The 8553-nt window shown below is 42.1% G+C and overlaps 1 protein-coding gene across 3 annotated transcripts in view; it reads left to right on the top strand.

Annotated features, from left to right (window-relative positions):
• The first annotated feature begins 14 nt into the window (after window positions 1-14).
• The window catches only part of LOC135519757 (villin-1-like), a 28534-nt gene continuing 19995 nt past the window's right edge, over window positions 15-8553 (top strand). The window contains exons 1-2 of one of the 3 annotated variants that reach the window (XM_064944980.1): window positions 15-736; window positions 4925-5029. The gene's annotated coding sequence lies outside the window, so the exon portion shown is untranslated. Of the gene's footprint in view, window positions 737-4627; window positions 5030-8553 lie in introns of those variants that run through there. The other 2 variants (XM_064944982.1, XM_064944981.1) reach the window with 2 other exon arrangements.

Here is an 8553-nt window from a genome sequence, read left to right as displayed (position 1 = left end):
TCACAACGACAGAGCATCTACAAAGATCTACTATTGTGTACACTAGCAGCGCTTCCCTTCCATTTTCCCCCTACATTTTAATAATATTCAAATTCATATTATCAACAAATCTACTATCTCATCTTCCTATTATGCAAACCTTGATGTCAGGAAAATACCTGACTTTCAAATCTACACAATACAGAAAGTTCTGCAACCTGCAGCTTCCCAAGCGCTCAAAATCCTGTGCAACCTTGCCTTACCAGCTGATCGGCCCATTGTGTTAGAGACGGGGAGGGGGGGAACGGGAGAGGCAACTACGGAGAGAGGCAGGGAGAGCTGGGTCTCCTATGCGTGATTGTTGAGGTTGGGTCTTATCCCCTCCTCTGAGGGCCTTCGACACTCCGTAGCACTTTCACAAAGGGAGAGCCATGGAGCTGAACTAACCATTCACCCAGAGCCACGGAAGGAGGGTGAGAGTCCGCCAGCCCAGCCCCAGGAGAGGAGCACCCAGTGGCAGCCACTCAACAGGGGATACAGGCAGCTCCGAGGTGCTGGCTCTCTTTATCTCCTTCTAGGCACCACCACCACAGCACCAAGGGGTTGGTTAATGAGTTGGAGGAGGCAGAGGGAGTGGCTGTACACAAGGGGCTGAAGTTCACCGAGACACAAGCTGCAGGTGGAAGGAGAGATTGTGAGAGAGAGCCTGACGCACTGACGCTGTCAAGGAGACACACACACCCTCCACCTGACTGAGGTAGGTGAAGCAGTGTTTGACGGGTGAATGCTCCTTGTTTGTTTCCTTGTGTTTCCAGGGGGGTTGTGGTGCACGGCACTTGTGGGGCACGACGCTGGGAACAGGCTTTGATTTAGTGTGGATTGGACACCAATTCCGAAAGGGAGAAGGTTGTTTCGTGAGTAAACGAGACCTGGAGTCAAACCCTTAGGGCTGACTTTCCACTGAAGGGCTTCAGAGCTGTCAGCACGTGTTTGTGTGTAATGTGTTAGTGTGTCCGTTTGTATGGATGTTTAAGGTCATCTGTTTCTTTGAGCCTGCTTACATGTGTGCACTGTTCGTGTGCCCCTACTGGCATTGTTTGTATGTTGTGTCTCTGTACGCGCCTACTGCGTGTGTGTGTGTGTCTGTGTGTCTGTCTATCTGATGTGTGTATGCAATCACAGGTCATTGCAAAGCTGAGGGGAAGTGCACCGTACGTATGGCACTGCCTGCAATGTTTCTGTGTCTCTGTACGAAGCCTACTGTTTGTCGGTGTATGCATATGTACGTGCATGTCTGTACATCACGTGTAGCCTGTGCCTCTGAGTGTTGGTAAGTCCGTAGATACCTTTCTTGCTCTGAATTTTCCCATGCCCACCCCTCTTCTCTAATCAGCAGCGTTTCTGAGGGGCTCCTGTGTTGAGTTGTTGCATGACTTCAGGGGAACAAAAGTCCAGCCCATTAGTGGACCAAACAGCTCCCCACTGTAGCAGTGCACCTCTCACTTAGCGTTTGGCAAATTTTAATGGTCCATTTAACTTTGTGAAGTTCTTTGAAGATCCATTTGGCCCGGGAAAACGAAGGCAACCCGGTCCAAATGACACAGTCAGACCATAGTGGTCTGATCTTTTGGACAGTGGTCAGACAGAGAGGCTAACAAAGGACAAGGAGGGAGAGAAGAGAGTGGTTGGCTGAGGGAAGGGGCCTCCATGATAACAAGAAGGCTTGAATAACAGCCTTCATTCAATATTTGGTTCAGCTGTAGTTCATACTTTACATCATGCTTAGCCTGTAAGTGGTTAGGGTTTGTAAATTGTTGTGGTGTGTGCATGTGTGTGTGACGCGTGTGTATACATTTGCAGGTCATCATAAAGCTGAGGGGAACTACAAGGGTTAATCATTTGTGCATTTCAGACCAGATTTTGGATTGTGGTCAGGAGACCTGAGGGTTGATAAGAACTGCACATTTTAAAGCAGCCTTTTATTGCACCCAGCACAAGGTGCACCTGTGCACTGATCAAATCAAATTTATTTATGTAGCCCTTCTTACATCAGCTGATATCTCAAAGTGCTGTACAGAAACCCAGCCTAAAACCCCAAACAGCAAGCAATGCAGGTGTAGAAGCACGGTGGCTAGGAAAGAGAGAGAGAGAGAGAGAGAGAGAGAGAGAGAGAGAGAGAGAGAGAGAGAGAGAGAGAGAGAGAGAGAGAGAGAGAGAGAGAGAGAAAAAATGCTCACTAACAGGAATGTAAACACATTTGAGATAAATAAGCTTTTTGTGCATATGGAACATTTCTGGGATATTATATTTCAGCTCATGAAACATGGAACCAACACTTTACATATTGCATTTATATTTTTTGCTCAGTGTACATGCAGTCGTTGTCAGCAGCAGCCAAAAGAGAGATCTACCAGAAGATCTTGCTAATGCAAGACAGCAAAATCGTGTCTGTTAAAAGTCATGTAATGATTAACTATGCTATTGAATCACTGAAACTTATTTTACATAATGTATTAGAAATAATTTATACATACATCCTCTGAGTCAGCAACAGTCGTCTAATGGCTTCATTAAGTATAGTCCCCTCAACTGTCTCCACACTGAAATACTGAAATAAATTAACAATTAGCTAATTGCCAATGTCAGGCTGGGTCTGTAGTTCTATTTGGCATATCCCATTTAAAATAATTATGTTTACCTGAAAGAGTAGCGAATTAAAGTAGCCTAGATGTTTGGTTTATATTGCTAAATTAGCTAGCTAGCATACAAATAGGCTCAAATTGTAATAACGTTTAACTTCGTCTAGCTAATAGTTTATTACTTTGGCTTCATATATTTGAATTAAATAATCAACTTTGCTTACCTTAATACATTGAAAAATAATGTGTTTATTGGTGGGCTACTTGCGTGTTGGTTCAGCCACTGTCCTCTTGCATGTTCATGTTGGAATGGCAGTTGTTTTTTTTTTAATTGACCAAAAGGTACTATACAGAACCCCTTTGAGTTCCCACAAAATTTCCATACTCATAAAAAGCTTATTTCTCTCAAATTTTGGGCACAAATTTGTTTACATCCCTGTTAGTGAGCATTTCTCCTTTGCCAAGATAATCCATCCACCTGACAGATGTAGCATATCTAGAAGCTGATTAAACAGCATGATCATAACACAGGTGCACCTTGCGTTGGAGACCAAAAAGGCCACTCTAAAATGTGCAGTTTTGTCACACAACACAATGCCACAGATGTCTCAAGTTTTGAGGGAGCATGCAATTGGCATGCTGACTGCAGGAATGTCCAACAGAGCTGTTGCCAGAGAATTGAAAGTTAATTGCTATACCATAAGCCACTTTCATTTTAGAGGATTTGGCTGTACATCCAACCGGCCTCACCACCACAGACCACATGTAACCACTCCAGCCCAGGACCTCCACATCTGGCTTCTTCACCTGCGGGATCGGGGGGGGGGGGTATTTCTGTCTTTAATAAAGCCCTTTTGTTGGGAAAAACTCATTCTGATTGGCTGGGCCTGGCTTCCAAGTGGGTGGCCCTATGCCCTCCCAGGCCCACACATGGCTGCACCTCTTCCCAGTCATATGAAATCCATAGATTAGGGCCTAATGAATTAATTTCAATTGACTAATTTTCTTCTATGAACTGTATCTCAGTAAAATCTTTGAAATTGTTGCATGTTGCGTTTATATTTTTGTTCAGTATATATACCTATTGGATGTCATAAGGTGAATTCACCAATTTGTAAGTCGCTCTGGATAAGAGCGTCTGCCAAATGACTTAAATGTAAATGTAAATGTTTAGGAAAGGGTTCCTTAAGCTCATCCAAAAAACCAAAAGGTTCTATATAGAACCCCAAAGAACCCTTTTTTCTAAGAGTGCATAACCTACAGAAAACCATAATACAACCAACGAAGAACAAATAACACACACTGTATTATCTGCATTATAAACTGGGTGGTTCGAGCCCTGAATACTGATTGGTTGACAGCCGTGGTAAATCAGACCATATACCACGGGTATGACAATACATTTATTTTTACTGTTCTAATAACATTAGTAACCCATTTATAATAGCAATAAGGCACCTTGGGGGTTTGTGGTATATGGCCAATATACCATGGATAAGGGGCGTATCTAGGCACTCTGCGTTGCGTTGTACGTAAGAACAGCCCTTAGCCATGGTATATTGACCATATACCACACCCCCCTGGGCCGTATTGATTAATTGTGCTTCCCTTTACTGACCAAACCCACAGACAGACCAATAATACACAGAAACAACCCATACTTATAACAAACTCAAAATCACCATGTAACTCCGTTATTATTGAATGGGAATTTCACTGATACAACACGTTCAGTTTGAAACTAATTGATGGCCAAAGCCAACTCAAACACAATACGGCTAGCTTTCATGGTATTCATGGGGAAATTGTGTTCTGTACATTCTAGGACTTTCTTCAAATGAATTTAACACAATTGTTTGGGGAAAAAACAAACATGTAACACACAAGTCATTACTGTGCAATTAAGAATAATTTCCATAGAAATACCTGGTAATTTTCTATAGCCTAAATTAAAGTGTTCCTCTAAATGTATATTCAACAGCAAACAAACAACAAGGGCAGGGAGGGGAGGGATGACCACAAGTAAATATGAGTCACTACTGATGAGGAGGACAAACACAATGAGACAGCTATGGACTAAACACTTGTTTCTAGGAACAAGGTTGCTCGGCACTAGATGAGAGAAGGCACACACACCTGTATGCATATCACATCTGCTTGCCATATATGGTCACTGAGGTAATGGACAATCATGTGTGTGTGTGTGTGTGTGTGTGTGTGTGTGTGTGTGTGTGTGTGTGTGTGTGTGTGTGTGTGTGTGTGTGTGTGTGTGTGTGTGTGTGTGTGTGTGTGTGTGTGTCTGTTAGAGAGAGAGAGGGCAAATTGCAGGTGCTGTAAATGGGGTGGTAAGATCCTGCTAGATCCTGACATATCTCACCCTTTCCTCTCCACTCCTGGTTCCACCACATTAGGTGAGTCCTTTGTACAACGTACCAAGCTATTGGTCGGTTTCTGTTTGTTTCCGCGAAGATAAAAGAGGGTTTATGTTAAACAGGCTCTGTCTTGATGTAGACAATTAAGGTGAAATGTTGACTTGGTTACTGTGTTGATTCTTGGAGAGGTAGGCTAAGGAAAGCTGACCTGCGTTAGATGCCGGTATCGGCTACAGTAGTGAAATTGTCAACCTGCAAATGTTATATTGGTATTAGGATACACAGACATTTAAATGACCGTACAACCCTTCAGCTTGACGCATTGAAAAAGTATGGATCACTGTAGATTTTGGGCACCGATGGTGAAAGTCTTCATGCCGTGACATGGTTGTTGCTGAATTAGATACACGTAGGCTACTTTTTTAGCTTTTGTGATCCATTTCACAGCTAGCATTTGTGTGCAAATTTTCCTTTGTATTTTTTACATGTTAGTAGATGGCATGAGAAGGGTGGAGAAAGCAACCTAATGAACCAAAACCAAGGACAACTAGGGCATGACCACAGGCACAGTACCTTAGAAATTAGGCAAGGCGTGGGCTAAAAAACTAGGACGTATTGTGTCTACACACACAAACAATTTCCAGACCATTAAACCTGGTATTAGACTTGTGCAGCTTTCTAAAATGGGGACTTGACTGATCAACCAGGTGAAACAGTGTCTTAACGTTGTATGAGTTATTGTATTTCACTGTAGTCCACATGTTGAGGGGATGTACACTACCGTTCAAAAGTTTGGGGTCATTTAGAAATGTCCTTGCTTTTGAAAGAAAAGCTTCTTTTTTGTCCATTAAAATAACATAAAATTGATCAGGAATACAGTGTAGACAATGTTAATGTTGTAAATTACTATTGTAGGTGGAAATGGCTGATTTTTTTAATGGTATATCTATATAGGCGTAGAGAGGCCCATTATCAGCAACCATCACTCCTGTGTTCCAATGTAGTAGTACACCACGTTGTACGAGATCTTCAGTTTCTTGGCAATTTCTCGCATGGAAAGTCTTCATTTCTCAGAAAAAGAATAGACTGACGAGTTTCAGAAGAAAGTTCTTTGTTTCTGGCTATTTTGAGCCTGTAATCGAACCCATAAATGCTGATGCTCCAGATACTCAACTAGTCTAAAGAAGGCCAGTTTTATTGCTTCTTTAATCAGAACAACAGTTTTCATATGTGCTAACATAATTGCAAAAGGGTTTTCTAATGATCAATTAGCCTTTTAAAACTATAAACTTGGATTAGCTAACACAACGTGCCATTGGAACACAGGAGTGATGGTTGCTTATAATGGTCCTCTGTACGCCTATGTAGATATTCCATTAAAAATCCCCTACAATAGACATTTACAACATTTGCAAGGTCTACACTGTATTTCTGATGAATTTGATGTTATTTTAATGGACAAATTTTTTTGCTTTTCTTTAAAAAACAAGACATTTCTAAGTGACCCCAAGTTTTTGAAAGGCAGTGTAGATGTTATAGTATGGGGAGGGATCTACAACACTACTACCCTACATCACCTTAGTAAGAGGAGAGATGCCATTTGGCACTATGCCAGGCCCTCACCCGATGGGGCCATATCAGTCAATATTATACCACAGGGTGCTGCCCTGCTTGGTCGACGTCAGGGGTTGGTAGTAACTGTAAAGCTATGGGACCTTGAGGTCACAGGCAGGATGATTATCACAGTGCAATAAAAGTTCACCGATCATGAACCATCTCCACCTTTTGAACTGGGTTGAGGAAATCAGTGGGATTCATTTCATGGTTGGTTGGCCTGGGAACGGATGTAGGAGGAGGAGTGTCCTCTGTCAACCTGTCATTAAACCAACGTTAGGCCCCTCCTTCATCATAGAGTATTATCCAATCAGGACACAGCGAATATAGGTGTGGTTGCAATGAGTCATTATTGTATTACTCTATCAACAGACCTCTGAATAGCAGTTAGAGGATAATTATTTTCCTCATAAAGTTATTGTTTTATGATAAGCATACACGCATCTATACTGTGGTTAGTTCATAAGTAGAAAGACAAATTATGAGTGCATTGGTCTCACTTATCCTCAATTGGAAATGCTAATAGACTAAATATAATAGTAATCATGTTTTTGAGGACGTAGATTAAGCAGTGGTATAAATGTAAACAGTAAACACATACAGGAGGAGTACATCATCAAGCTCTCAGAGTCTCACTGTAGAATCAGATATCCAAACCCTTGTCTACAAGCTTCACATTTCGAAGGTTAAGTTTAGGAATTCATTCGGATAGTTAAGGGTTAAGGTTTGGGATAGGGTTCAAACAAACCCAAAAAATGAGTGCCTAGCACTGGGATTGAACAAGTAACCCTCAGAGCTGGAGCTCGCAGTTTACGCCCACCTGCTCTCCCGATCACAATGCCCTAGCAAAACCCAAGCCTACTTTATTGTAATAGCACTCACCGTTTCCCCCTAGTGGCGGATTTTGAAGTTGTCTCCTGACGTCCTGCTTACCCAACCGGAGGTCTAGTTTCGCAGTGGATGTGTGAATAGCCTATCATGGGTCTTTGTAATATTGAGCGTTATACCCATCTGTAAATGTACCAATGATGTAGGGTGGGGCTCATGATTGATTGATTTACAAACACTCGAGCTACAAAGGACACAGTGTGATAGACAATTACCTTTAGATTTCCAGTCGCAGAATCTGATTGAATAGAGCCCTTAGTCTGTTTCAGCAATGGTTGCTGTTTGGTTTAGCAGCCATATGGAGACAGCTGGGAAGTCTGAGGTTACAAGAAATGGGCAGAGAGCAAACACAGCACAATAACACGTCATGGTCCACTTCTCATAAACTGAACTATGCATCCTCTATGGTCTATCAGCAGCCAGCCTGCCTGCCAGCCACACATAGCATACTGTTCCAGCTGGCCCTCATACTCTCAAAAGGAAGATGCTTTCAATGGGGACAATTTTTTGTTTTATAAAAAAAGAAATCACCTTTATTTAACCAGGTAGGCCAGTTGAGAACAAGTTCTCATTTACAACTGCGACCTGGCCAAGATAAAGCAAAGCAGTGCGACACAAACAACACAGAGTTACACATGGAATAAACAAAAGCACAGTTAATAACATAATAGAAAAGTCTGTATACAGTGTTTGCGAATGAAGAAAGATTAGGGAGGTAAGGCAATAAATAGGCCATTGTGGCGAAATAATTACAATTTAGCAATTAAACACTGGAGTGATATATATGCAGAAGATGAATGTGCAAGTAGAGATACTGGGGTGCAAGGGAGAAAGAAAAAAACATTTGGGGATGAGGTAGTTGGGTGGCTATTTACAGATGGGCTATGTACAGGTGCAATGATCTGTATGCTGCTCTGACAGCTGATGCTTAAAGTTAGTGAGGGAGATATGAGTCTCCAGCTTCAGTGATTTTTGAAATTTGTTTCAGTCATTGGCAGCAGAGAACTGGAAGGAAAGGCGGCCAAAGGAAGTGTTGGCTTTGTTGGTGACTAGTGAACTAT

The sequence above is a fragment of the Oncorhynchus masou genome, chromosome 29 (genome assembly GCF_036934945.1).
Source record: "Oncorhynchus masou masou isolate Uvic2021 chromosome 29, UVic_Omas_1.1, whole genome shotgun sequence".
Taxonomy (NCBI): Eukaryota; Metazoa; Chordata; class Actinopteri; order Salmoniformes; family Salmonidae; genus Oncorhynchus; species Oncorhynchus masou.
Note: the sequence above shows the minus strand (reverse complement) of the source record. Positions and strands in the feature narration are given on the sequence as shown.